The following is a 25,125-nucleotide window of genomic DNA, read 5'->3' on the forward strand; positions in this document are numbered from 1 at the left end:
CTGGTCAGGGCACATGGCCAGGTTGCCAGCTCAATCCCAACAGGGGTTGTGCAGAGGCAGCTGATCAATGATTCGCTCTCATTGTTGATGTTTGTTTGTTTATTTATTTATTTTTACTTTTATATCTTTTTAAATCTTTATTGTTGAGAGTATTACAGATGTCCCTCCTTTTTCCCCCCACTCTCCCTCCACCCAATTCCCTACCCGCCCCATGCCTTCACCACCCTATTGTCTTTGTCCATAGGTAATGTCTATATGCATATAAGATCTTTGGTTAATCTCTTCCTGCCCCCTTCCCCCCTTCCCTCTGAGATTCCTCTGTCGGTTCTATGTTTCCATGCCTCTGGTTCTATTTTATTCACCCTGTTATTTTGTTCATTAGATATCTTGTTCGATTACTTTTATATTTAATTGTTGATAGATATGTATTTTCTGCCATTTTATTATTCATACTTTTCTCCTCCTCCTTCTTCTTCCTCCCCCTCCTCCTCCTCCTTCTCCTCTTAAAGAATACCCTTCAACATTTCCTGTAATACTGGTTTTGTGGTGATGAACTCCTTTAGATTTTTCTTGTCTGTGAAGCTCTCTTTCTGACCCTCAGTTCTAAATGAGAGTTATGCTGGGTAGAGTAATCTTGGTTATAGGTCCTTGCTTTTCATCACTTTGATTATTTCTTGCCACTCCCTTCAGGGCTGCAAAGTTTTTGTTGAGAAATCAGCTGACAGTTGTATGGGTGCTCATTTGTAGGTAACTAACTGCTTTTCTCTTGCTGCTTTTAAGATTCTTTCTTTGTCTTTAACTTTTGGCATTTTAATAATGATGTGTCTTGTTGTGGTCCTCTTTGGGTTCCTCTTGTTTGGGACTCTCTGCGCTTCCTGGACTTAGAAGTGTATTTCTTTCACCAGGTAGGGGAAATTTTCTGTCATTATTTCTTCAAATAGGTTTTCAATATCTTGCTTTCTGCTCCTTCTGGCACTCCCATAATGCTAATGTTGGTATACTTGAAGTTGTCCCAGAGGCTCCTTACACTATCTTCATACTTTTGGATTCTTTTTTCTCTCTGCTCTTCTGATTGGGTGTTTTTTGCTTTCTCATATTGTTGATTTGATTCTTGGAATCCTCTACTCCACTGTTGAATCTCTGTAAATTATTTTTTATTTCAGTTAGTGTATGCCTAATTTCTGACTGGCCCTTTTTTTATGTCTTTGAAATTCTCACTAAGATCCTTGAAAGTCTCACTAAGTCCCTTGAAGCTCTCCTGAAGATCCTTGACTAACCTTACAACTGTGGTTTTGAGCTCTGTATCCAGTAGTTTGCTTTCTTTCATTTCTTTCATTTGTGACATATTTCTTTGTCTCCACATTTTGGTTGTTTCTCTGTGTTTGTTTCTATGTATTAGGTAGAGCTGCTATGTCCCCTGGAGTTGGTAGAGTGGCCTTGTATAGTAGGTGTTTTGTGGGGCCCAGTGATTCAGCCCCCTCAGTCACCTGAGATGGGCACTCTAGTTGCACCCCTGTGTGGGCAGTGTGCACAGTCTTGTTGTAGTTGAGCTTGATTGCTGATGGTGTCACTGCGAGGACTTGACCTCCAGGCCAATTGGCTGTGAGGACCAGCTGTGGCTACAGTGGGAGAGCTGCTGTGCAGAAAACACCCCTATATGCTGGACTTGATTCAGTAGGGCTTTTGTGTTCACTGAGTCTGCCCCTGGACTGTGTCACTTGTGGATGTGTAGGGTTGTAGTCTGCTATTGTCTGAAGCTGTCCACTGAGTGCACTGGCTCTAGGATCTCCAGGGAGTTGCAACGTCAGCCACTTCCTGGGGCCACCTGGCAGAAACTACAGAGGGATCTGTAGATGGCCCTTATTTGCTATTTTTATTGGGCTTGGAGGTGCCCAGGTGAGGCCCAGCTGTGAAGTAAGGCAGGTTGGTGCTAGTGCCAGATCTTAGGCCTTTTATTGATAGGTTTGGGCCACATTGACACCAGCTGCAGCTTGTTTGAGTGATTTTAGCAAAGTCTGAAGCCTGAGTCAGGACAGGCCATTCATGTGGAAAAGCTGCTGCAAACAGCTTGGGTGGGGCTGTAAATTGATGGGGTGGGGTCTCAGGGAATCAATAGGGCTGAGAAAACAGTTTGAGCCAGGCTGATGGAGACTCAGATATGGCTGCCAGTCAGCCCTGGGACAGAGTACGTCCCAGCACAGGAACAATGATCCCTGTGAACACCCCGGTCTGGGAGAAAGCGATCCTGAGTTCCTGTCCTGATGTCAACAATCGAGTCTTCCCAGTTTGTGTCTGGGTCCCCCAGTGCCTCCTGGCACTAGAGCTCATAGGGGTTGCATCTGAGTCAATTTGTGGGCCGGCCCTTTAAGAGGGACATGTGGGACTCCAGCAGCCTCCTTGTCACTCAGCCACAATCTCCGCTGGTTTTTACATCTTGGGCAGCCTACACAGTGATGATCTCTCTCCCAATTAAAACAATGACACATGTGGGTGTCAGACCAGCCCGTTCAGTGCCTCTGCTCCTCCTACCAGTCTAAATGTGCTTTCTTCTTTACTTCTCTAGTTGTAGGACCTCAATTCAGCCATCTTTCAGGTGGTTCTGAATGATGGTTGTTCCTTATTTTAGTTGTAATTTTGATGTTGTGGTGGGAGGATGCAAGTACCTGCATTTACTTACACTGCCATCTTGGTTCTTCCCTCATCGTTGATGTTTCTATCTCTCACACCCTTCTCTAAAATCAATATATTTTAAAATGCAGTAGTTACTGTTCCCCTCACTCCCTCAAGCTTTTTTGGCACCTTAGAGTTTCCCCCAACACTCCAGGCATGCTCCTGCCTCAGGGCCTTTGCACAGTGTTTCCTCTCCCTGAAATACTATTCCCTAAGATGGTTAATTCCCTTAGCCATTGAATTCCTTTTTTTAGATGTTACTTTCTCCATGAAAGCTCTCATGCCACCCACTTAAAATTTCAATATGTCCCCTTTTCCCTAGTACTCCTCATTCTTTTTATCCTGCTTTATATTTTCCCTTTCTCCAGGGTACTTTCCACCCTCCAGCATGCTTTACTTAAAGTTTATAGAGAGGCATAGTAAGTAGCCTGGGCACTGGATCCAGACTGCCTGGGTTTAAGTCTTGTCTTCACTAATGTACTTCTTTATGTCACCTTGGGTAGTTTAGCCCCTTTAGCTCAGTTTCTTCATTTGTAAGAATGATACCTAACTCAGGTTTTTTATGATGATTAAATGAGTTAATATTTGTACAATAGAGTAAGAGCTATATACGTGTTTGATAACTACTGCTTTTATTGTGTTTCCTCACACTAAAATGGAAGCTTTGTGAAGTTGGAGAGCTTTATCTGTTTTGTTCTCTAATGCAGTGGTCACCAACCGGTGGTCCGTGAGGTCCGAAAGGTTGGTGATGCTGCTCTAATGCATCCCCAGCATTTAGAACAGGGCCTGGCATGCATTGAGTAAATGAGTAGGTTGTAGGTGAGTTGGTCAGGAAAGGGAAACAGTGAGGTGTGGTCAGCTATGGATAGCAGAGGCTATCCCATTCCAGTTCTCTACTTAATGACTATGTAATTTGGACAGGGTCTTTCTTAAAATTACAAAACAAAACAAAATGTAATAGTTTAGAATGTTTTTAAACAACTTTCATTTTTAGACAAGATATTTTGACTTCCTAGTATACATTCATAGCTGTTTCCAACTCCCCTTCTAATACTATCTAATTTTGATTATATTAATTTTATCTTGTCAGATACTTGCATTCACTAGCATAAATCCCATAGGATTCAATGGTAATTTCTGATTTTTTTATTCTGGCTTTTCCATTTTTGGCTTCTTTATTTTGATTATTCTCTTACTTGCTTGCTCTGGACCAGTGTCTTAATCTCGCCAAGTTTCAGGCTAATGCCTCCCATGTTAGAGTTTTTAGCAGAATTAGATAAAATAATATACAATGAGTACAAAGCATGATATTGGCCTGGCTGGTAGCAGATGATAAATGTTAATTCTTTTCCTTCTTCAGCACTACTGGAAGAAGTGAATCAGTGAAGGAAGCAGTTGTTGGTCAGGAGGGGTGGGGGAAATCCTGAGTTGAGGTATGGAGAGAAGGACAAAAACAAGATGGTAGGTAGAGGTGTGACCATCACAGGCCAGCTTGACTGGGGTGGTTAGTAAGAAGGAACTTTTATTGTCAAACTTGATGCTAAGATGAGTTTAGATTATTTTTTTGTTACTTTGTTTTGATATAACTATAGAAAAGTGTACGAATAGTACAAGGAACTCTTATTTACCCTTTACAAGAACCACCAATTGTTTTCTTTTTGTCTATTTGCTTTTTCATATTTTTCTCCTCTCTGTATGAAGTAGAGACATTGCACCCATTGGATCCCTAGATACTTGTGTTTTTCCTAGGAACTGGAATATTCTCTTAGATTTTGACAGGGACCCTTAGGTTCTTAAATAAGAATGTGGCACAATGTGAAAAGTACTTGGGGAAGACGGCAAGGCCTGTGGGCAGGCAGTTTGGAATAATTTCCTCTGGAGGGTTATGAGGACATTGGTGACTAGAAATGGAAAAAGGGTTAGAAACCCAGGATAGGTGTAGTGGAGCCTTGGGTGTGTACTGCTTGGGATGGGTGGAGGACTAGGACAGCTTGGGATGGGTGGAGGACTAGGACAGCTTGGGATGGGTGGAGGACTAGGACAGCTTGGGACGGGTGGAGGACTAGGACGAGTGGAAGGGAGAGGGGGCTCATATGCTGTTAAAAGCAGCACTGCTTTCTGGGGAGAAGAGCCGTGTGCATAATCTGAAAAAGCAAATTTAGCTTTGTTTTATACTAGAGGCCTGGTGCACGAAAATTCATGCACTGGGGGGCGGGGTGGTCCCTCAGCCCAGCCTGTGCCCTCTTGCAGTCCGGGACCCCTTGGGGGATGTCCGATTGACAGATTAGGCCCACTTCCTAGGGGACTGGGCCTAAGCTTGCAGTCAGACATCCCTTTGGCAGCCCGGGAGCCCTCGGGGGATGTCCGACTAATGGCTAAGACCGCTCCCCACGAGGGCCTAAGCTGTTAGTCAGACATCCTTAGCATTGCCACGGAGGTGGGAGAGGCTCCTGCCACTGCCAGTGCACTGGCCAGCCATGAGCCGGCTTCTGGCTGAGCAGTGCTCCCCCTGTGGAAGTGCACTGACCACCCGGGGGCAGCTCCTGCATTGAGCGTCTGTCCCCTGGTGTTCAGTACGCATCATAGTGACCGGTCGTTCCACCATTAGGGTCAATTTGCATATTACCCTTTTATTATATAGGACTAGAAGCCCGGTGCATGAAATTTGGGCATGGTAGGGTCCCTAGGCCTGACCGGCAATTAGGGCTGATCGGAGCCTTCTGGCTGCTGGCCAGGGCCTTCCTTCATTCTGTGCTGCCCCCTGGCGGTCAGCACACATCATAGCGAGTGGTCCAACTCCCTGTCTCCTGGTTGAACTCCCGAGGGGACACTTTGCATATTAGCCTTTTATATATATAGATTTGGGAATATGAAACATCATTCTTCCCTTTTATTCTTATTACAGTCTGTGAAGATAAAAATCTGTATTCTTAAAGGAGCAGCTGGGACATGCTTGTGCTTGTCAAAGGCATAGAGATGCAGTATGGTCTGAAGGACACTGCAGTTGCTGATTACTTTATGCTTTGTCATAAAGATAGTAAGTAGAGATGAGCATTCAGGTAGTCTGGCATAGATCTAGGTAGGGATCATTAGTGGTTAGGTGGGGTGGATGGTGGGAAGCCAAGTACCAAAACCAGCTTTAGGAAGGGGAATCTATAGGGAACCAAGGAGGAGTAAAGTCCAGAAGAAGAAGCTTAAAGGGAGGGTAGCAATAGCAATGTAAAAAAAGAAATAGAATTAAGGAAGAGGACCCAGCCCTGGCTGATGTGCTCAGTGGTTAGTGTCTGCCCACACACCAAAGGGTCATGGATTTGATTCCTAGTCAAGGGCACATACCTGGGTTGCAGGTTCAATCCCTGGCCCCAGTTGGGGCACATGTGGGAGGCAACCAATCTATGTGTCTCCCTCACATCAATGTTTCTCTCTCTCTCTCTCTCTCTCTCTCTCTCTCTCTCTCTCTCTCTCTCTCTCTCTCTCTTCCTCTTCCTCTTCCCGCCTTCTCTTGTCTCTAAAAATCAATGGGAAAAAATATCCTCTGGTGAGGATTAACAAATGAAAAAGAAAAAGAAAGAGGACCCAAGCTTAGCCCGAATAAACCCAGTGAGTGAGCTCCCAGCCGTTCTCAGTACTAGCTCAGTGCCCCCTGGGGCCTGAAGGTACTGGTTGGGCTCTGTTTTTCCAGAGCCGTGGCCAGAACTAAGGAACACCCTGGGAAATAATGCCACACATGGTGCTAAACCAAATCAGACTGTTGAAGGATTTCGGATTAACTTCCCAGGGCCTAAGAGTTTTTGTGGAAGAAATACCTCAGGGAGAATGTATCAGAGACTGTTTCTTACATTTGAGCTTATACTAAGAATTAAAAGCCCACCTCCCTTTTCAAAGATAATGTGTTTATTATATGGAAGATGGTGATATTTTCTGTAGCTTTCAAAATTTCCATCTGTAGGAAAATCTTTTTACAGGAAAGTCTAGATTGCCTCTGGAATAGCAGATTCTTAGGAGTGAAGTCACTACAGGGTTATATCATACTTTGTTCCTTTACGTATGCACTGAGCACTTTTTGAGTAGTAAACACTGGGAATATGGTAGTAGTGAACCATGAGGGCCAGAGCCTGCTCAGTCAGACCTTGTGGTTACATTTTCAGGAATTATGTAGCCATTATTAAAAATGAATTCTATAAGCATAATTAAATAGATTATATTAAAAACAAGGGTAATAAATACTCAGATCTTATAATTTCCTCATTATTTTAGCAGTGACTATGCTCTTACATCTCTTGTAGCCACATGGTGGAAATACTATGTAATTATGAATGATGGCACACCTCTTCCCAGCTATGTGTCTGTGTTCAGAGATGTCAAGTTGGTGGTTTGAAATGGGCTGTGGTGGGAGTATTTACAACACGGAAACCAACAGACACTACAAATCATGGCTTCATTTATTGTTTTGTTCATTATCTCAGAAAGTGATGGAGAAATGTTAACATTTGCAGTTTAAATTTAAAGTGAATAGCACAGAGCAAGCGGTGCCCTGCGCACTCCCGGGGATGTGCTGCAGCAATGGGGAAGGCGGCAGGCGATGAGGCTTACTTCCAGAGGGGCAGTCTGTTCTGGTTCATGGTCATCACCCTCTCCTTTGGCTATTACATGTGGGTTGTCTTCTGGCCTCAGAGTTTTCCTTATCAGAGCCTCAGGCCCCTGGGCCCCATCACTCAGTACTTGGTGGACATCATCACATCCTTCTGCGCAGTGGGTACTGGCTTGCCTGGCTGATTCACGTGGGAGAGTCCTTGTATGCCATGGTATTGTGCAAGTCTAAAGGCATCACGAATGGTCGGGCTCAACTACTCTGGTTCCTGCAGACGTTCCTCTTTGGAATAGCCTCCCTCTCCATCTTGATTGCTTACAGACCAAAACACCAAAAGCAAACTTAAAGGAGATCTCCAAGCCTTTCCCTGCACTGACGTCCAGCCTCACTTTTATCTGGGGGTGGTGTGTTTACTCCACCTTTCTGTTTTCTGGAAAGTTATGACCCTCTAGTTATTCATTATTTCATATTCTCTAGTTGGGCTTGAGTAGATAACAGGAAAAGGTTTAACTTTACAATTCTGAAGACTAACCTATTGAGCAGAGTACTTCTAGCTACCTTCTCGAAGGCCTAGGCTGTGTTGGTGCTCTCTCCCTGCCATCTGGTGTAAGCCACGTACTAAATTTGCTGGTTGGTATACCTGTGCTCCCACCTCTTGACTAAAACACCTTACCCGTACCACCTCCATCTTAGCTGATTAGGGGTTGCTTTTTGGTAAGGTAAAATATTTTAGAGCTAATCGATGGAAATCCAACTCAGATTTTGTAAAAGCATGGCCCTCTCCAAGGGAAATAATGACAGTAGCATTAATGGTGCCAGGAACAATATGGTGCATTATTGAATGAAATGGATTAAAGAATAAAATGCTGTGAATTGTCAAAAAAAAAGTGAATAGCACCCTAAAAATTGAGGAAATATTTTTCTTATAGTTGAAAACTAGCGTCCAATTCAGCAAATAATTTGTTCAGATCATGTTTGATATACATCTTCCTTGTTCTAGTTTTGTTCTCTTTCTTAAAGTAAATGAAAATATCAATCACCATTCACTTATCAATTTTATCCATAGTTTGGCCGCAGATGAGACAAAAGTCTATGACAGCATTCTGTGAGAATCAATTGGCTATATGGAATTAGCAGTAAAGAGTATCATTATTTTATTTATTTTATTGCTACATACTTTATTAAATATTACTATATATTTATTACTGTATTGTATATTTTTTACTGTTTATGTAATGCATCTTTTATGTCAGTAAAATTTATAATAAATGCATATATATATATATATATATATATATATATATATATCTCCTATACTAGAGGCCTGGTGCACAAAATTCATGCACGGGGGGTGTGTCCCTCAGCCCAGCCTGCACCCTCTCCAATCTGGGACCCCTTGAGGGATGTCTGACTGCCCGTTTAAGCCCGATCCCATGGGATCGGGCTTAAACGGGCAGTCGGACATTCCTCTCACAATCCAGGACTCCTGGCTCCCAACAGCTTGCCTGCCTGCCTTCCTGGTTGCCCCTAACTGCTTCTGCCTGCCAGCCTGATCAACCTCTCCCCTGCCAGCGTGATTGATCCCTAACTGCTCCCCTGCCAGCCTGTTTGCCCCTAACTGCCCTCTCCTGCAGGCCTGGACCCTCCCAACTGCCTTCCCCTGCTGGCCTGATCGCCCACAACTGCCCTCCCTTGCAGGCCATCTTGTGGTGGCCATCTTGTGCCCACATGGGGGCAGCCATCTTGTGTGCTGGAGTGATAGTCAATTTGCATATTACTCTTTTATTAGATAGGATAGAGGCCTGGTGCATGGGTGGGGGCCGGCTGGTTTGCCCTGAAGGGTGTCCTGGATCAGGGTGGGGGTTCCCTTGGGGTGTGGGGCAGCCTGGGCGAGGAGCCTGTGGTGGTTTGCAGGCCGGCCATGCCCCCCGGCAACCCAAGTGGAGGCCCTGGTATCTGGGATTTATTTATCTTCTATAATTGAAACTTTGTAGCCTTGAGCGGAGTCTAGGGCAGGCCAGGGCTGCGGGAAGCTTAGCTTCCTCCATCACCGGGGGCAACTCAAGCCTCCTGCTCGCTCCATGGCTGCCGCCATTTTTGTTGGGGTTTATTTATCTTCTATAATTGAAACTTTGTAGCCTTGAGCGGAGGCCAGGGCTGGCCAGGAAGCTTGGCTTCCTCCATCGCCAGGGAAACCCAAGCCTCCTGTTCGCACCGTGGCCACAGGCATTTTTTTTTTAAAATCTTTATTCAGATTATTACAGTTGTTTCTCCTTTTTCCCCCCATAGCTCCCCTCCACCCAGTTCCCACCCCACCTTCTGCCCTTACCTCCCCCTCCACTGTCCTCATCCATAGGTGTATGATTTTTGTCCAGTATCTTCCTGAACCCCCCATACCCCTTTCCCCCTGAGAATTATCACTCCACTCCCTTTCTATGCCCCTGATTCTATTATATTCACCAGATTATTCTGTTCCTCAGGTTTTTAATTCACTTGATTTTTAGGTTCACTTGTTGATAGATATGTATTTGTTGTTCATAATTTTTATCTTTACTTTTTTCTTCTTCCTCTTCTTTAAGAATACCTTTCAGCATTTCATATAATACTGGTTTGGTGGTGATGAACTCCTTTAGCTTTTTCTTATCTGTGAAGCTCTTTATCTGCCCTTCAATTCTGAATGATAGCTTTGCTGGGTAGAGTAATCTTGGTTGTAGGTTCTTGCTATTCATCACATTGAAAATTTCTTGCCACTCCCGTCTGGCCTGCATAGTTTCTGTTGAGAAATCAGCTGACAGTCATATGGGTGCTCCCTTGTAGGTAATTAACTGTTTTTCTCTTGCTGCTTTTAATATTCTCTCTTTGTCTTTTGCTCTTGGCATTTTTTTTTTTTTGAACTCCTTGCAATTCCCCATGGGTGCTTTTTATTTTTCTTTACTATCATTATTTTTTTAGTTATTTTAAATTTTATTGAGGTGACATTAGTTAACATGAACATATAGGTTACATGTGTGGATTATTAATTTACAAAATCTCTATATAGGACCATGTGCTCACCACCCAAAGTCAAATCTCCTCCTGTCGCCTCATATTAGGACCCCTTTTTTCGCCCACTCCTCTCCCTCTGCAACCACCACACTGCTGTTTGTGTACATAAGTTACAGTTTTATATTCCACATATGAGTTAAATCATATAGTTCTTAGCTTTCTCTGTTTTTTTTTTTATATATTTATTTATTTTCTTTTTTTTATTTTTATTTTATTTTTTTTTACATTTTTTTAAATTGTTTGAAGAATTAGAAATAGTAGTACATATGTCTCTTTTTTTCCCCCATTGACCTCCCCCCACCCTCCCCTTCCCCACAGTACATGCCTTTACCTGCCCCACCCCCCCAGTGTCTTTTATCCATTGGTTATGCTCATATGCATGCGTACAAGTCCTTCGGTTGATCCCTTACAGCCCCCCTCCCTGCTCTTGGCATTTTAATTATGATGTGTCTTGGTGTGGTCCTCTTTGGGTTCCTTTTGTTTGGGGTTCTCTGCGCTTCCTGGACTTGTAAGTCTATTTCTTTCACCAGGTGGGGGAAGTTTTCTGTCATTATTTCTTCAACTAGGTTTTCAGTATCTTGCTCTCTCTCTTCTTCTGTCACCCCTATAATTCTGATGTTGGTACGCTTGAAGTTGTCCCAGAGTCTTCTTACACTATCTTCAACTTTTTGGATTTTTTTTTTTGCTTTTTGCTTTTTCGGTTGAGTGTTTTTTGCTTCTTTGTTTTTCAGTTCTTTGACTTGATTCTTGTGTTCCTCTAGTCTGTTTTTGGGTCTCTGTATAATATTTTTTATTTCAGTCCGTGTATGTTTAATTTCTAGTTGGTCCTTTTTCATATCTTCGAGGGTCTCGTTATATTTATCGGCCTTTTCTAGGATATTCTTGAAAAGCCTTATAACCGTGGTTTTGAATTCTATATCCAGTCGTTTGTTTTCCTCCATTTCTTTCGTTTGTGATCTGTTTCTTTGACGCCGCATTTTCACTGCTTCCCTGAGTTGGTAGGGTAGATTTGTGTGCTAGGTTTCCTATATGGCCCAGTGGGTCGGCCTCCTCAGTTAACCTGAGGTGGACACTCTTGGTGCACCCCTTTGTGGACTGTGTGTACAGCTTTGTTGTAATTAAGTCTTGATTGTTGTTGTATCACTGGGAGGAATTGACCTCCAGGCCAGTTGGCTGTAAGGATCAGCTGTGTCTATGCTGGTAGAAGTTCGGTGCTGGAGACAGCCTTATAGGATTAGACTTGCCAAATTGCAATAGCTTCTGTGCTCAGCTTGGATGGGGTGGAGTCTCAGGGCGGAGCAGACAGTCTTGGTTTTCCGTCAGCCTTGCCCTTGCGCGCATGTGTGTGCCTTCAGACCTCTGCCTTCCCCGGCTCCCAAGTCTTTGCCTGAGAGTCCAGATTCCCTCCATAAGAGCGTGGGTCCCCAGGGGCTCGCCTGGAACTGGGGTTCAGTGCAGTCAGAACTGGGGCTCGGTGCAGTCAGGAGCTTCTGACTTCCTTCCACTAGGGAAAGCCTGTGGCACCCTCCGCAGCCTTTGTGCGCACTGGCACGCGCATGCCTTCAGACCTCTGCGTTCCCCGGCTCCCGAGTCTCTGCCCGAGAGTCCAGATTCCCCCCACAAGAGCGTGCGTCCCCAGGGGCTCGCCTGGAACTGGGGTTCAGTGCAGTCAGAACTGGGGTTCAGTGCGGTCGGGGGCTTCCTTCCCCCTTCTGCCAGAGAAAGTCAGCCAGGCTCTCAGCCGCCCTTCCTCTCTGTGCGCACAAAGACCCTTTGCCGTACCTCCAATTCTCTGTGAGTTTTTCTCTTTTCTTCTAGTTGTAGAATTTTCACTCAGCCAGCTTTCCTGTGGTTTTGGATGGTGTCTGTTCTGTCTTTTAGTTGTAGTTTTGAAATTGTTGTGCGAGGCAGCAGTTTAGGTGCTTACCTATGCCACCATCTTGGTTACTCCCACCCACAGGCATTTTTTGGGGATTTATTTATCTTCTATAATTGAAACTTTGTAGCCTTGAGTAGAGGCCAAGGCTGGCCAGGAAGCTTGGCTTCCTCCATTGCCGGGGAAACCCAAGCCTCCTGCTCGCTCCGTGGCCACAGCCATCTTGGTTGGGTTAATTTGCATACCCGCTCCTGATTGGCTGGTGGGCGTGGCTTGTGGTTGTAGCAGAGGTATGGTCAATTTGCATGTTTCTCTTTTATTAGTGTAGATAATAAAAGGGTACTATGCAAATAGACTGAACGGCAGAACAACTGAACAACCAATCAAAGCATAATATGCTAATGATATGCTAAGGCTGCTCAACTGCTTGCTATGATGTGCACTGACCACCAGCAGGCAGATGCTCCTATCAGTAGGTTAGCTTGCAGTTGGGGTCCAGCCGATCGGGACTGAGTGAGATGGGCTGGACACGCCCTGGAGCCCTCCTGTGGTCCCTCCCTGGCCCAATAGTGCATTGGTGAGGTCCCTCAGCCTGGCCTGTGCCTTCTTGCAATCCGGGACCCCTCAGGGGATGTCGGAGAGCCGGGTCAGCTTGATCCTGCAGGCCACTCCCCTTGGGAGGGCACCAGATGCAGGGCTCATGGATGGCGAGCGCTGCTGTGGCAGCCACAGTGGGGCCAGGATGAGTGGGAGCTGCAGGCAGCGTTGGACTGCAGGTTTCGGCCCAATCCCTGCAGGCCACCCAGACACCAGGCATCTAGTATGAACATAATTTTGGAGACTAGGTTGTTAAGCATTTACCAGCACATCACCAGAGTTAAATAATCAGTGCCTTCAGGGAGTTCCTTAGTGGAGGAGATAGATATATAATCACAGAGATACCTAAGTGTGTGAAGGGCACTGGAGGAAGGGCCATTAAAAATCCAAAGAAAGTATATGACAAAGTACTTAATCTGGGCTGGAGGAGGAGTTCAGGAAGGCCTCAGGAAAATGATCCTATATAATAAAAGGCTAATATACAAATCAACTGAACGGCAGAATGACTGGTTGCTGTGATGCACACTGACCAACAGGGGGCAGATGCTCAACGCAGGAGCTGCCCCCTGGTGGTTAGCGCGCTCTCACAGGGGGAGTGCCACTCAGCCAGAAGCCTGGCTCATGGCTGGTGAGCGCAGCGGCGGTGGCTAAGCTGTCAGTCGGACATCCCCCAAGGGCTCCCAGACTGCGAGAGGGTGCAAGCCAGGCTGAGGGACCCCTCCCCCAAGTGTACGAATTCTGTGCACCAGGCCTCTAGTACTATTTATATTAAGCACAGACTACAGGTGACTGGGGAATGTAGGAGCACCTGGGGCAGAGGGAACAGCTTCTGGTGAGGAGGTGTGCAGGCTTGAAGAGCAAAAGGAGCAGTTCCTGTGACTGGAGGATAAGACCGAAGGAGGTGGGCATTCTAGAAAGAAAGGTGGGTGTGTACCAGATTGTGTGAGTGCTAACTATAGGTCATGTGAAGGTCGTGTTAACAATCTAAGGATTCTGCTTTTAGGCAGGTTGGCTACTCAGGTACTACAGACACTTAAAGGCAGTTCTCCATTTGGCTGACTAGATGTGGCTTCAATAAAGACGTGTTAATATTTTTTTGTGAAGTAAATACTTAAATTGGACATATGTGAATTACCATCTTACTGTGTGCAGGACTTTGTGCTAATGGTTTTCAAGGACACAGAAATTGTAAGCATTGTCTTTGTCCACTTGGAATGTATTACGTGGGCGAGCAGCCAGATATATGTAGAGTGAACTATAACATAAGATGACTGTGAACAAAATGCTGTGGAGGAAGCAACTAATTCTGATTGTGGGGTGGGGAAGGCCACGTGGACAGGCATGACAGTGAAACCAAAATGTGGGTGTTTGAGTCCGAGTTCATTGTTTTGTGAAATTGAAGAATTGAAGTCGTGGACAAAAACGGTTAGTGGAACCGAAGTTTACTGAGAGCATCCATGCTGTAAGAAACATGCCTGTGATTTATCTTCATAGAAAAGAAACAGCATGTGTCCAGGCCATTACTTAATTTCCTCAGAGCAAACAAGATGTGGGGGTGAGGAGAGAGGATGAGAGCTGTACACGAAGCTGACAGCACCTGTCATAAGAAGATTATCCTAGACAAAGGGGGTGGAGGCAACTAGAGAAGGCCCAGCCCATTTTTTAAAATAAACCAATGGGAGATAGCAAGACCTAGGTGACCTATTAGGAAATAGGTGATCAAATAGTACTCAGCCAATGAGGAACTGGAGGAGGGTCTAAGTAAATAGGCTATGTTTCTTGCCCTACTCGTGATCCTGTACAATGGACGTCTACTCTCAAGAGTGTTTATTAAAAGTCTCATTTTCTCCATGCTTCTGTTTCCTAGTCTGTCATTTGAAATTTGGACAGGTGAGCCATTTCTCACAATGCAAATTAAAGTCTATTAGTCCATGTGTGGAGTCCCACATGGACATAACACACGTGGGTGCAGGGTTGTGCTCCCCCACTGCAGGAATGTCAGGAACCCATTACATGCTGGGAAGAAGGAGGAGGCCAGAGGAAGCACAAGACTTTTAATCTAGGGGGTGGATACAGCCTTGCTAGCTCCTGATTGGTTCTTTTCAAAGAATTCTGCCTTAGCAACATCCTTGGGGTTGGTTTATATGTCTTACTGCCTTTTGATTGATTATCTGCAACCTGTCTGTCTTAGCAACATTCATACATTTTAAAGTTTATGTCTCCTGTGTGTGTGCCCTTCCTTCCCTGCCTTAGTAACTCCACCTACCTGGCTTTTCTGGTTTTATTTCCTCCTCCCGGCCATGGTCTTGGTTCCTGACTACCTAACTTCCCTCTGTCTCCTCAAAAATAGCTTATAATAATTTGCTTGGGAGACCCCAGAAAAATAATCCACTTCTGACCAGAGCCCTTACTGTCTTTATTCCTGATTTATCCCCATCATCTACTGCCCTGGAATCTGATTATTTCATGAATGCTAATTCTGCCTCTACCAGACTCCTAGAGAGGGCCACATCTATACTTCCCCCCTGGTCCTCCTAGCACCTTACATGCTTTCAGAACTATGTGTTGTTGTTTTTTATCCATCAGAAAAGCATCATAGAATAGGTTTAGAAGAGACATTAGACAAAGAATATCAGCCTTATGTTTAGGAGATGTGCTGGGCTGGGAGAAGGTTCTAAAGAGGGACTCATGTCTCCTCCAGGTGGGACTGTTGCTGAAGTCCCTGAATGCAATGGAGCATTCTTCTAATGAAATCTTCGGTAAAAAAAGCTCAACACTTCTATTCTTTTTCTTTTACCAACATTTGTTGAGTATCTACTATGTGCCAGGTCCTGTGTTACTTATGAGAATACAATGACACATAAGACATGGTTACTGCTCTCAGTTTTTTTAAAAAAATATTTATTTATTTTGCTCTCAGTTTTTTAACAGCTTTATTGTATTATTCATATACCATACAGTTCACTCACTGAACGTTTACGATTCACTGGGTTTTAGAACATTTTTGTTATCCCCAAAAGAAACCCTTTACCCATAGCAGTAACTTTTTACTTCTCTTCGGTCCCCCTTCCCCCAGCCCTAGGCAATCATTAATCTACTTTCTATTGATATAGATTTGTTATTCTGGATATTTCATATAAATGAAGTCACACAATGTATATGATTTTGTGACTGGCTTCTTTTACTTGGCATGATGTTCATTTTGTAGCATGCATGAGAACTTTCTTATGGCCAAGTAATATCTCATTTTATGGGTATACTACACTTTCATTCAACAGTTGATAGACATTCCACTTTTGGTATTTTGAATAATGTTGATATGAACATTCATGTACAGGTTTTTGTGTAGACATATGTTTTCATTTCTCTTGTGTATATACCAGGTACATACCTGGGAGTGAAATTGCTTGGTCACATAGTAACTCTATGTTTAACATTTTAAGGAACCTGCTGACTGTTTTCCAAAGTGGTTGCACTATTTTCTATTTCCACCAGCAATGTGTGAGTGTTCCAATTTTTCCACCTCCTCAGCAACATATATTATTATTTGTCTTTTTTATTATACCCATCCTAGTGGATGTGAAGTGTTATCTCATGGTGTGTGTGTGTGTGTGTGTGTTTTTTTTGTATATCCCAGTGACCACACCTTACATAACTTAATATGTGATTATCCCATTAAATCTTACACCTATCCAGTACCACGCCTAGTTATTAGAATGTTATTATTATTTTAAAAACGATTTTTATTGATTTCAGAGAGGAAGGGAGAGGGTGAGAGAGATAGAAGCATCAATGATGAGAGAGAATCATTGTTTGGCTGCCCTCTGTGTGCTGCACACTAGGGATTGAGCCCACAACTCAGGCATGTGTTTTGACCAGGAATTGAACCATGATCTCCTGGTTTATAGGTCAATGCTTAACCACTGAGTCATGCTGGCCGGGTGAGAATATTATTGACTATATTCCCTATGCTGTACTTTACATCCCCATGGCTATTCTGTAACAACCAATTTGTATCCCTTCACCTTTTTCACCCACCCCTCCGAATGCCCCTCCCATCTGGCAGCCAACAAAAAGTTCTATGTATCTGTAAGTCTGTTTCTGTTATGCTTGTTTAATTTGCTTGTAGATTCAGTTGTTAATAGATATGTATTTATTGCCATTTTATTGTTCATATTTTTGATCCTCTTTCCTTCTTCTTAAATAAGACCCTTTAACATCCTATCTAATAAAAGAGTAATACGCAAATTAGCCATCACTCCGCTACAAAAATGGCGGCGCCCATAGCCACAAGATGGCGGCGCCCAGTGCTCTCAGCCCTGCCGGAGGTCCACAGTCTGGCTGGGTGGCACTCGCACCCCCATGCACCGATCCCCACCGCCAGCAGAGGCAGCATGGGGTGTGCGGCTTTGAGGCATTCGCGCCCCCACGCGCCCATCCCCGCCACCAGCGGAGGCAGCATGGGGTGTGCGGCTGGGAGGCACTCGCGCCCCCACCCGCTGATCCCCACCGCCACCGGAGGCAGCACGGGGTGTGCGGCTGGGAGGCACTTGCACCCCCATGCACCAATCCCCGCTGCCACTGGAGGCAGCACGGGGTGTGCGGCTGGGAGGCCACCAAGCCCCCATGCACCGATCCCCACCACCATCGGAGGCAGCACGGGTTGTGCAGCTGGGAGGCATTCGCGCCCCCATGAACTGATCCCTGCTGCCAGCGGAGGCAGCACGAGGTGTCCGGCTGGGAGGTGCCTGGGTGTCCAGCCAGGGGTCGCTTGGGATGCGCCCACTCAGGTAGCGGATCAAGCCTGGCTGCTTTGCAGCCTCTGGAGTGTCTGGGGCTAAGCAGCGAGGCTGGAGTGTTTGGGCCTATGTGCCCGGCCAGGGGTCATGGGGACGAAGTGGACAGGCGGGATCTGCCTACTCCAGTGGCAGATCCAGCCTCACTGGTCCCCAGCCTCTGGCATGTCTGGGCCTGTCAGCCTCTCCATGAGGCTGGATGTTGAGTCCAGGGGATACACAAGTGGGTCTTCTGGCGCAGGGGGACTTGATGCTGTGTCTCAGTTAGTGCTGGCCCAGACTCTGACAACAGGGAGGAGGAAGTCCCACCCCTATAGAATCAGCCAGAATCAGCCATTGGTCAGACAGCTCTCAGTGGCCTGACAGCCATCTGACAGCAGGGAGGAGGAAGTCCCACCCCTAGAGAATTGGCCGTTGGTCAGACAGCTCCCTGCCACTTGACACCAGGACTCTCATTCACCTGACAGCAGGGAGGTGGGACTATGTCTAAATATCTACTATTGATACAAGGTAGCTCTGCAGCCGAAAGAAGCCGGTGTTATCAACAGAAAATGTCTGAAGACCAACGTGCTTCTGATCTTGAAAGAAGGCGGCACCTGCGACAGAATGTATCTGAAGAGCAGCTATGGGAAAAACGTTGCTCTGAAGCTGAAAGAAGCCAGCGTCATCGACAGAAAATGTCTAAAGATCAACATGCCTCTGAACTTGAAAGAAGGCGGCAGTGTCGACAGAATATGTCCAAAGAACAGTCATCAACAAGTACTACCAATACTGGTAGGAACTGCCTTCTCATCAAAAATGGAGTACATGAGGATGTGCACGAATTTCATGCACCGGGCCACTGTGTGATCCCTGTGGGATCGGGCCTAAACAGGCAATCGGACATCCCCCGATGGGTCCCAGATTGGAGAGGGTGCAGGTTGGGCTGAGGGACACCCCCTCCCCCAGTGCACGAATTTTGTGCACCGGGCCTCTAGTTTCATATAATACTGGTTTGGTGGTGATGAACTCCTTTGGCTTTTTCTTGTCTGGGAAGCTCTTTATTTGTCCTTTGATTCTAAATGTGAGCTTTGCAGAGTAGAGCAATCTTGGTTGTACTAGTAGGTCCTTGTTTTTCATCACTTTGAATATTTCTTGCCACTCCCTTCTGGGCTGCAAAGTTTGTGTTGAGAAATCAGTTGACAGACTTATGGGAGCTCCCTTGTAGGTAACTAACTACTTTTCTCTTGCTGCTTTTAAGATTTTCTCTTTGTCTTTAACCTGTGGCATTTTAATTATAATGTGTCTTGGTGTGGGCCTCTTTGATTTCCTCTTGTTTGAGACTCTCTGCTATTCCTAGACTTGTAAATCTGTTTCCTTTACCTAGTTAGGGAAGTTTTCTATCGTTATTTTTTCAAATAAGTTTTCAATTTCATGCTCTCTTACTTCTCCTTCCGGCACCCTCATGATGCAAATGTTGTTATGCTCGAAGTTGTCCCAGAGGCTCCTTATACTATCCTCTTTTTTGGGGGGAGGGGGAGGGGGGTTCTTTTTGCTGTTCTGATTGGGTGTTTTTTACTTCCTTATATTTCAAATCACTGGTTTGATTCTCAGCTTCATCTACTCTACTGTTAATTTCCTGTAAATTATTATTTATTGTAGTTAGTGTAGCTTTAATTTCTAACTAGTTCTTTTTTATGCTTTTGAGGTCCTCACTAAGTTCCTTGAGCATCCTTATAACCAGTGTTTTGAACTCTGCATCTAGTAGCTTGTTTATCTCCATTTTGTTTAGTTCTTTTTCTGGGGTTTTGTTCTGTTATTGCATATGGGCCATGTTTCTTTCTCTCCTCATTTTGGCAGTTTCCCTCTGTTTGTTTCTACATATTAGGTAGAGCTGCTACATCTCCCAGCCTCCCCGATCACCCCAGCTGGGCACTCGAGGTGTGACCCCCCCCCCCCCACCATGGGCTGTATACCCTCCTGTTGTAGTTGAGTCTTGATTGCTGTTAGCACATCAATGGGAGGGATTTACCTAGGCCTGTGGTCGGCAAACTGCGGCTCACGAGCCACATGCGGCTCTTTGGCCCCTTGAGTGTGGCTCTTCCACAAAATACCACGGCCTGGGCAAGTCTATTTTGAAGAAGTGGCATTAGAAGAAGTTTAAGTTTAAAAAATTTGGCTCTCAAAAGAAATTTCAATCGTTGTACTGTTGATATTTGGCTCTGTTGACTAATAAGTTTGCCGACCACTGACCTAGGCCATCCAGCTGTAAGGACTGGCTGTGACCACTGACCACCAACCTCTAACCACCTTGGAGGATCAACTGTATGGAGACCCACTGGACAGAGCAGGACTTACTTCAGTAGGGCTCTGGTACTCACTGAGTCTACCCTTGAATATGTTGCTTATGGAGCTGGCTGGGTGGTGGTGCTTCGACATGGTCTGAAGCTGTCCATTGAGTGCACTAGTTCTAGGGCCTCCTGGGAGGTGTAGGCCAAGCTCAGCCACCACCTGTGTTCTGCCCAGGGCCACCAGGCATAAGCTACAGAGTAATCTGCAGATGGCTGCTTCTTGTACTGGGCTTGGAGGTGCTCAGATGAGGCTAAGCTATGAACCAAGGCAGGCTGCTGCTAGTGTTGGACCTGAGGCCACTTAGTGAGAGGTACTGGGCATGCTGAGACCAGATACTGCTTAATTGAGAGATTTTAGGAAAATCTGGAGCATGAGCCAAGACAGGTCATTCCTATGGTAAAGCCACTGGAGATTGGTTGGGTAGCCTAAAAGTGGGGTGGGGCAGGGTCTCAGGGAATTATCAGGGTGGGATAAACAGTGTGAGCCAAGTTGATGGAGTCTCAAATATGGTGCCCATCTGCTGGTTCTGTGGGACAGGGCTCATTAAAGGAACAATGGCTTCTGCAAGCACTTCTGTCTGGGTGAAAGCACTTCTGTCTGGGAGAAAGCTGCTCCTCTAGCCTTCACCTTGATGCTAAACAATTTAGTTCTTCCCATATGTCTCTGGTACCTTTCAAGCTGCTGTCCCTGTGCTTGTGTTCAGAGGGTATAAGTCTTAGTAAGTCCATGTGTGGGCTCTTTAAGAGGAGCTGTCTGGGACTCCAGCAGCCTCAGCCTTCCTCAGCCTCAATTCCCACTGGTTTTTACAGCTAGAAGTTGAGTGGAACCCTGAGCTTGGGTTTCTGGTGTGGGACTGCGACCCTTGCTCCTCAATGGGGACCTCCACAGCCAAGGTATCCCTCCCAGTTTTTATCCCCCACATGTGGGTGTGGGACCAGCCCCTTCCAAGTCTCTGTCCCTCCTACCAGTCTCAATGTGGGTTCTTTAATTTCGTAGTTGTAAGACTTCCATTCAGTTTGATTTCAGGAGATTCTGAATGATGGTTGTTCTGTAGTTTAGTTGTAATTTTGACATGGTTGTGAGAGGAGGCGAGTACCGTGTTTACCTATGTTGTCATCTTGGCCACCAGCAGTCCTCATTGTGGTTTTGATTTACATTTTCCTAATGGTTAATGATGCTGAATAGCTTTTTGTATGTTTATTGGTCATTTGTGTGTCTTCTTTGAAGAAACATAATCAAATCTCTAGCTCATTTAAAAATTTGGGTTATTTAATTATTGAATTGTAACAGTTCTTTGCATATTGTAGATATAAGTTCCTTTTCACATATGTGATTTGCAAATATTTTCCCCCTTTCTTTTCACTTTCTTAATGGTTTTCTTTATGCTGTAAAGCATTAAATCTTTTAATTTTTATGAGTCAAATTTTCCCTCAGTTCTTGATAAACCCAGATTTATATGACAGATTTCTAAGCTTTCAAGTGTTTCTGTTATATTTCTTTGTTGTTGTTATTTATTTTTTTTAGTTATAGATTTTTAAAATTATTTTTTGTTTGTTTTTTGTTTTTTTCTTTATTGATTAAGGTATTACATATGTGTCCTTATACCCCCTAACCCTCCCAATCCCCCACTCATGCCCTCACCCCTTTGAAAGTCTCTAGAGTTGAATAGTATATAACCAGTCTCATAAATTTTAATACTCAGAGCCTCTTATGTTGGTGACTTTGTTTTAGCTTTTAAACTTCCTTCCCATATTGCTGTGAAAAAAAAACTATCCGCTGATGATGATTACTGAACACGTTGATTTGGGGCTAGACTTCTGAGAATACTTGGAAGCAAATGTATTGAGGTTGTATTTAATCACATTCCAGGAAAATGGAGCACTGTCATTTCCCATTGTAATGTCAGTCAACTCCCTTGTGTTATCTAATATTTTCAGCTTTATTTACTCTAATATACGGCATGGAATTTAATAACAAGAAGTGCATTGGGTTATGTAGATAAATTACCAGGATGAAAAGCTTAAACTGCCCTAACTGGTTTGGCTCAGTGGATAGAGCTTGGCCTGTAGACTGAAGGGTCCCAGGTTCGATTCCGGTCAAGGGCATGTACCTTGGTTGCGGGCACATGCCCAGTGGGGGGTGTGCAGGAGGCAGCTGATCGATGTTTCTCTCTCATCGATGTTTCTAAATATCTATCCTTCTCCCTTCCTCTCTGTAAAAAATCAATAAAATATATTTTTTTTTAAAAAAAGAAAAGCTTAAACTATCTCCTATTCTGATTCCTACAAAATATCTTAGCAGTCCACCCTCTCCCTTTATTGTTTTGACAAGGGTAAGAAGTATGACATTTTAAAAAATATATATATTTTACTGATTTTTTACAGAGAGGAATGGAGAGGGATAGAGAGTTAGAAACATCGATCAGCTGCCTCCTGCACACCCCCTACTGGGGATGTGCCTGCAACCAAGGTACATGCCCTTGACTGGAATCGAACCTGGGACCCTTTAGTCCGCAGGCCGACGCTCTATCCACTGAGCCAAACCGGTTAGGGCAAGAAGTAAGACATTTTTAAAAATAAAATTTATTGGGGGGAACAGTGCTTATTAGGATCATATAGGTTTCAGGTGTAGATTTCTCTGCTCCAAGATCTGTATATTGCACTGTGTGCCCACCACCCGAAGGCAAATCTTCCGTCACTAAATATTAAGCTCCCTTCACACACCCCAACCCCCAAGGACATTTTACTTACACGATAAAGTTCGGTTTTAAGTCATCTGTAACATCTATAACAGTAAGTACCATTCCTGGTCGCTAAGGGAGGGAGCAAGCTCAGGAGGTGTGATCTTGAATAGGAAACAACATGTCCAAGATCACATTCCCACTGGTAGGTGGTAATGCTGGATTCTCTTTTGGGGGACATACTTGTGATTACTTGCAAATGTGTTATTTCAGAGCCTTATTTGTTTTGTACCCTGTTAACTCTTTCTCAGGTATTGTCATTTCTAAGATGGGGTAAATAAATGTGTTGGGGTTTTTTCTTTGCATGTAATCTGAACAAGTGGATGTAAATCATGTAGCTGGGCGATAGAGGTGGGTGGTGGAGCATAGGAACAAAAATGTGAGGAGAGGAACTTTGCTAAGGAAAAATGGAGAAGATGAGAAGTTCTTTCTTTCCAAATGCAACGAAGTTGTGGGAATTTATTAAATAGAAAATGAATCAAGTATGGTATAGTACAGTTAAAAAATTCCCAGGCTTGTTCATTAAGTATTACTCATTGGGCACCAAAATGCTTGGATGACTTTTTAGTAGGTGTAATTTTGAGATGAAGCATGCTTCCATATTCCTTTTTGTTTTGTTTTAATCCTCACCCAAGGATATTTTTCCCTTGATTTTTAGAGAGAGTGGAAGAGAGAGGGAAAGACAGAAATATTGATGTCAGAGAAACACATTGATTGGTTGCCTTCTGCACGTGCCCCAACCAGTGCCCAGGCCAGGGAGGAACCTGCAACTGAGGTATGTGCCATTGACCATAATTGAACCCAAGACCCTTTGGTCCGCAGGCTGATGCTCTACCACTAAGCCAAACCGACTAGAGCCCATATTCCCTTTGTGGATGGAGTTGCCTGGGATCAAGTGGATGCTACTTGGTGTTGATGGCATCTTGGATTTTTCTGGTCTTTCTCTTCTGTAGAATACAGAACCATTACATATGGTTTTATGGTCACAAGTTAACCTGAGGGTGACAGTTCTTCTTCCAGCAGAGGAGGGCAGTTGGGGGACACCAGGCCAGCAGAGGAGGGCAGTTGGGGGGGACCAGGCCTGCGGGGTGGGCAGTTGCGGGGAGGACCAGGCCAGTCATTCTTGGGATGTTTTTGGAACCTGTGATACTTTGGCTTCTTTGCCTACATTATTCTTGGTGTGGGGACAGATTTTTGAACTTTGAAGATGGATCTGATATGGTTAGATGTGTAGGCTTGGGTTCAGTTCTACTGTCTGCCATTTAAAACTATGTGACCTTGAGTACAATACTAAATTTCTGGTTTTTCATTTATAAAAATGTAGATAACACCTATCTCATGGTCTTATTGTGAGGATTAAGTGATATTGCATGAAGTTCAAAGAATAGTATGCAAAATAGTACTCATCACATAGTAAGCATGTATTAAATGTTAGCTATATTGTTGTTGCTTTGAAACAACCAAATCATTAATTTCCACCCAGCTCTTGTAAATGAAGTAGATGATCAAATTGGGCAGCAGTATTTTTAGTAAAACAAAAAGTATGAAAACAAATAACAACAATACTATTCCCATTTATTATCTGCTGTGTTAGGCCCTGTAGTGTGTGTATATCCTATCTAATAAAAGAGTAATATGCAAATTGACCATCACTCCAATACACAAGATGGCTGCCCCAATGTGGACACAAGATGGCCTGCAGGGGAGGGCAGTTGTGGGCAGTTAGGGGTGACCAGGCCAGCAGAGGAGGGCAGTTGGGGGAGACCAGGCCAGCAAGGGAGGGCAGTTGAGGGGGACCCAGGCCTGCAAGGGAGGGCAGTTGTGGGCGATCAGGCAAGCAGGGAGGGTAGTTAGGGGTGAACGGGCCGGTAGGAGAGGGCAGTTGGGGGAGACCAGGTCTGCAGGGGAGGACAGTTGTGGGCGATCAGGCCAGCAAGGAGGACAGTTAGGGGTGACTGGGCCAGCAGAGGAGGGCAGTTAGGGGTAACTGGGCCAGCAGAGGAGGGCAGTTGGGGGAGACCAGGCCAGCAGAGGAGGGCAGTTGTGGGGGACCAGGCCTGCAGTGGTGGTCAGTTGGAGGGGGACCAGGCCTGCAGGGGAGGACAGTTGGGGGGGGGACTAGGCCTGCAGGGGAGGGCAGTTGTGGGCGATAAGGCCAGCAAGGAGGGCAGTTAGGGGTGACTGGGCCAGCAGAGGAGGGCAGTTGAGGGAGACCAGGCCAGCAGAGGAGGGCAGTTGAGGGGGGCTGGCCTGCAGGGGAGGGTAGTTGGGGGGGACCAGGCCTTCAGGGGAGGGCAGTTGGAGGCGACCAGGCTGGCAAGGGAGGGCAGTTAGGGGTGACCAGGCCCTCAGGGGAGGGCAGTTGGGGGCGACCAGGCCTGCAGGGGAGGATAGTTAAGGGCGAGCAGGCTGGCAGGTGAGGGCAGTTAGGGGTGACCAGGCCAGCAGGGGAGGGCAGTTAGGGGCAATCGGGCCAGCC

At 45.2% G+C, this 25,125-nt stretch overlaps 1 protein-coding gene and 1 pseudogene across 26 annotated transcripts in view; both read left to right on the top strand.

Annotated features, from left to right (window-relative positions):
* MICAL3 (microtubule associated monooxygenase, calponin and LIM domain containing 3) overlaps window positions 1-25,125 on the top strand; it is a 294,200-nt gene that overhangs the window by 11,487 nt on the left and 257,588 nt on the right. The gene's annotated exons all lie outside the window — the stretch shown is intronic.
* LOC308244431 (transmembrane protein 254-like) lies at window positions 7,201-7,987 on the top strand (annotated as a pseudogene). Its single transcript has one exon. The product of its transcript is annotated as a transmembrane protein 254-like (transcript).

Source organism: Plecotus auritus, assembly GCF_963455305.1.
Source record: "Plecotus auritus genome assembly, chromosome: 3".
NCBI classification, from domain to species: domain Eukaryota; kingdom Metazoa; phylum Chordata; class Mammalia; order Chiroptera; family Vespertilionidae; genus Plecotus; species Plecotus auritus.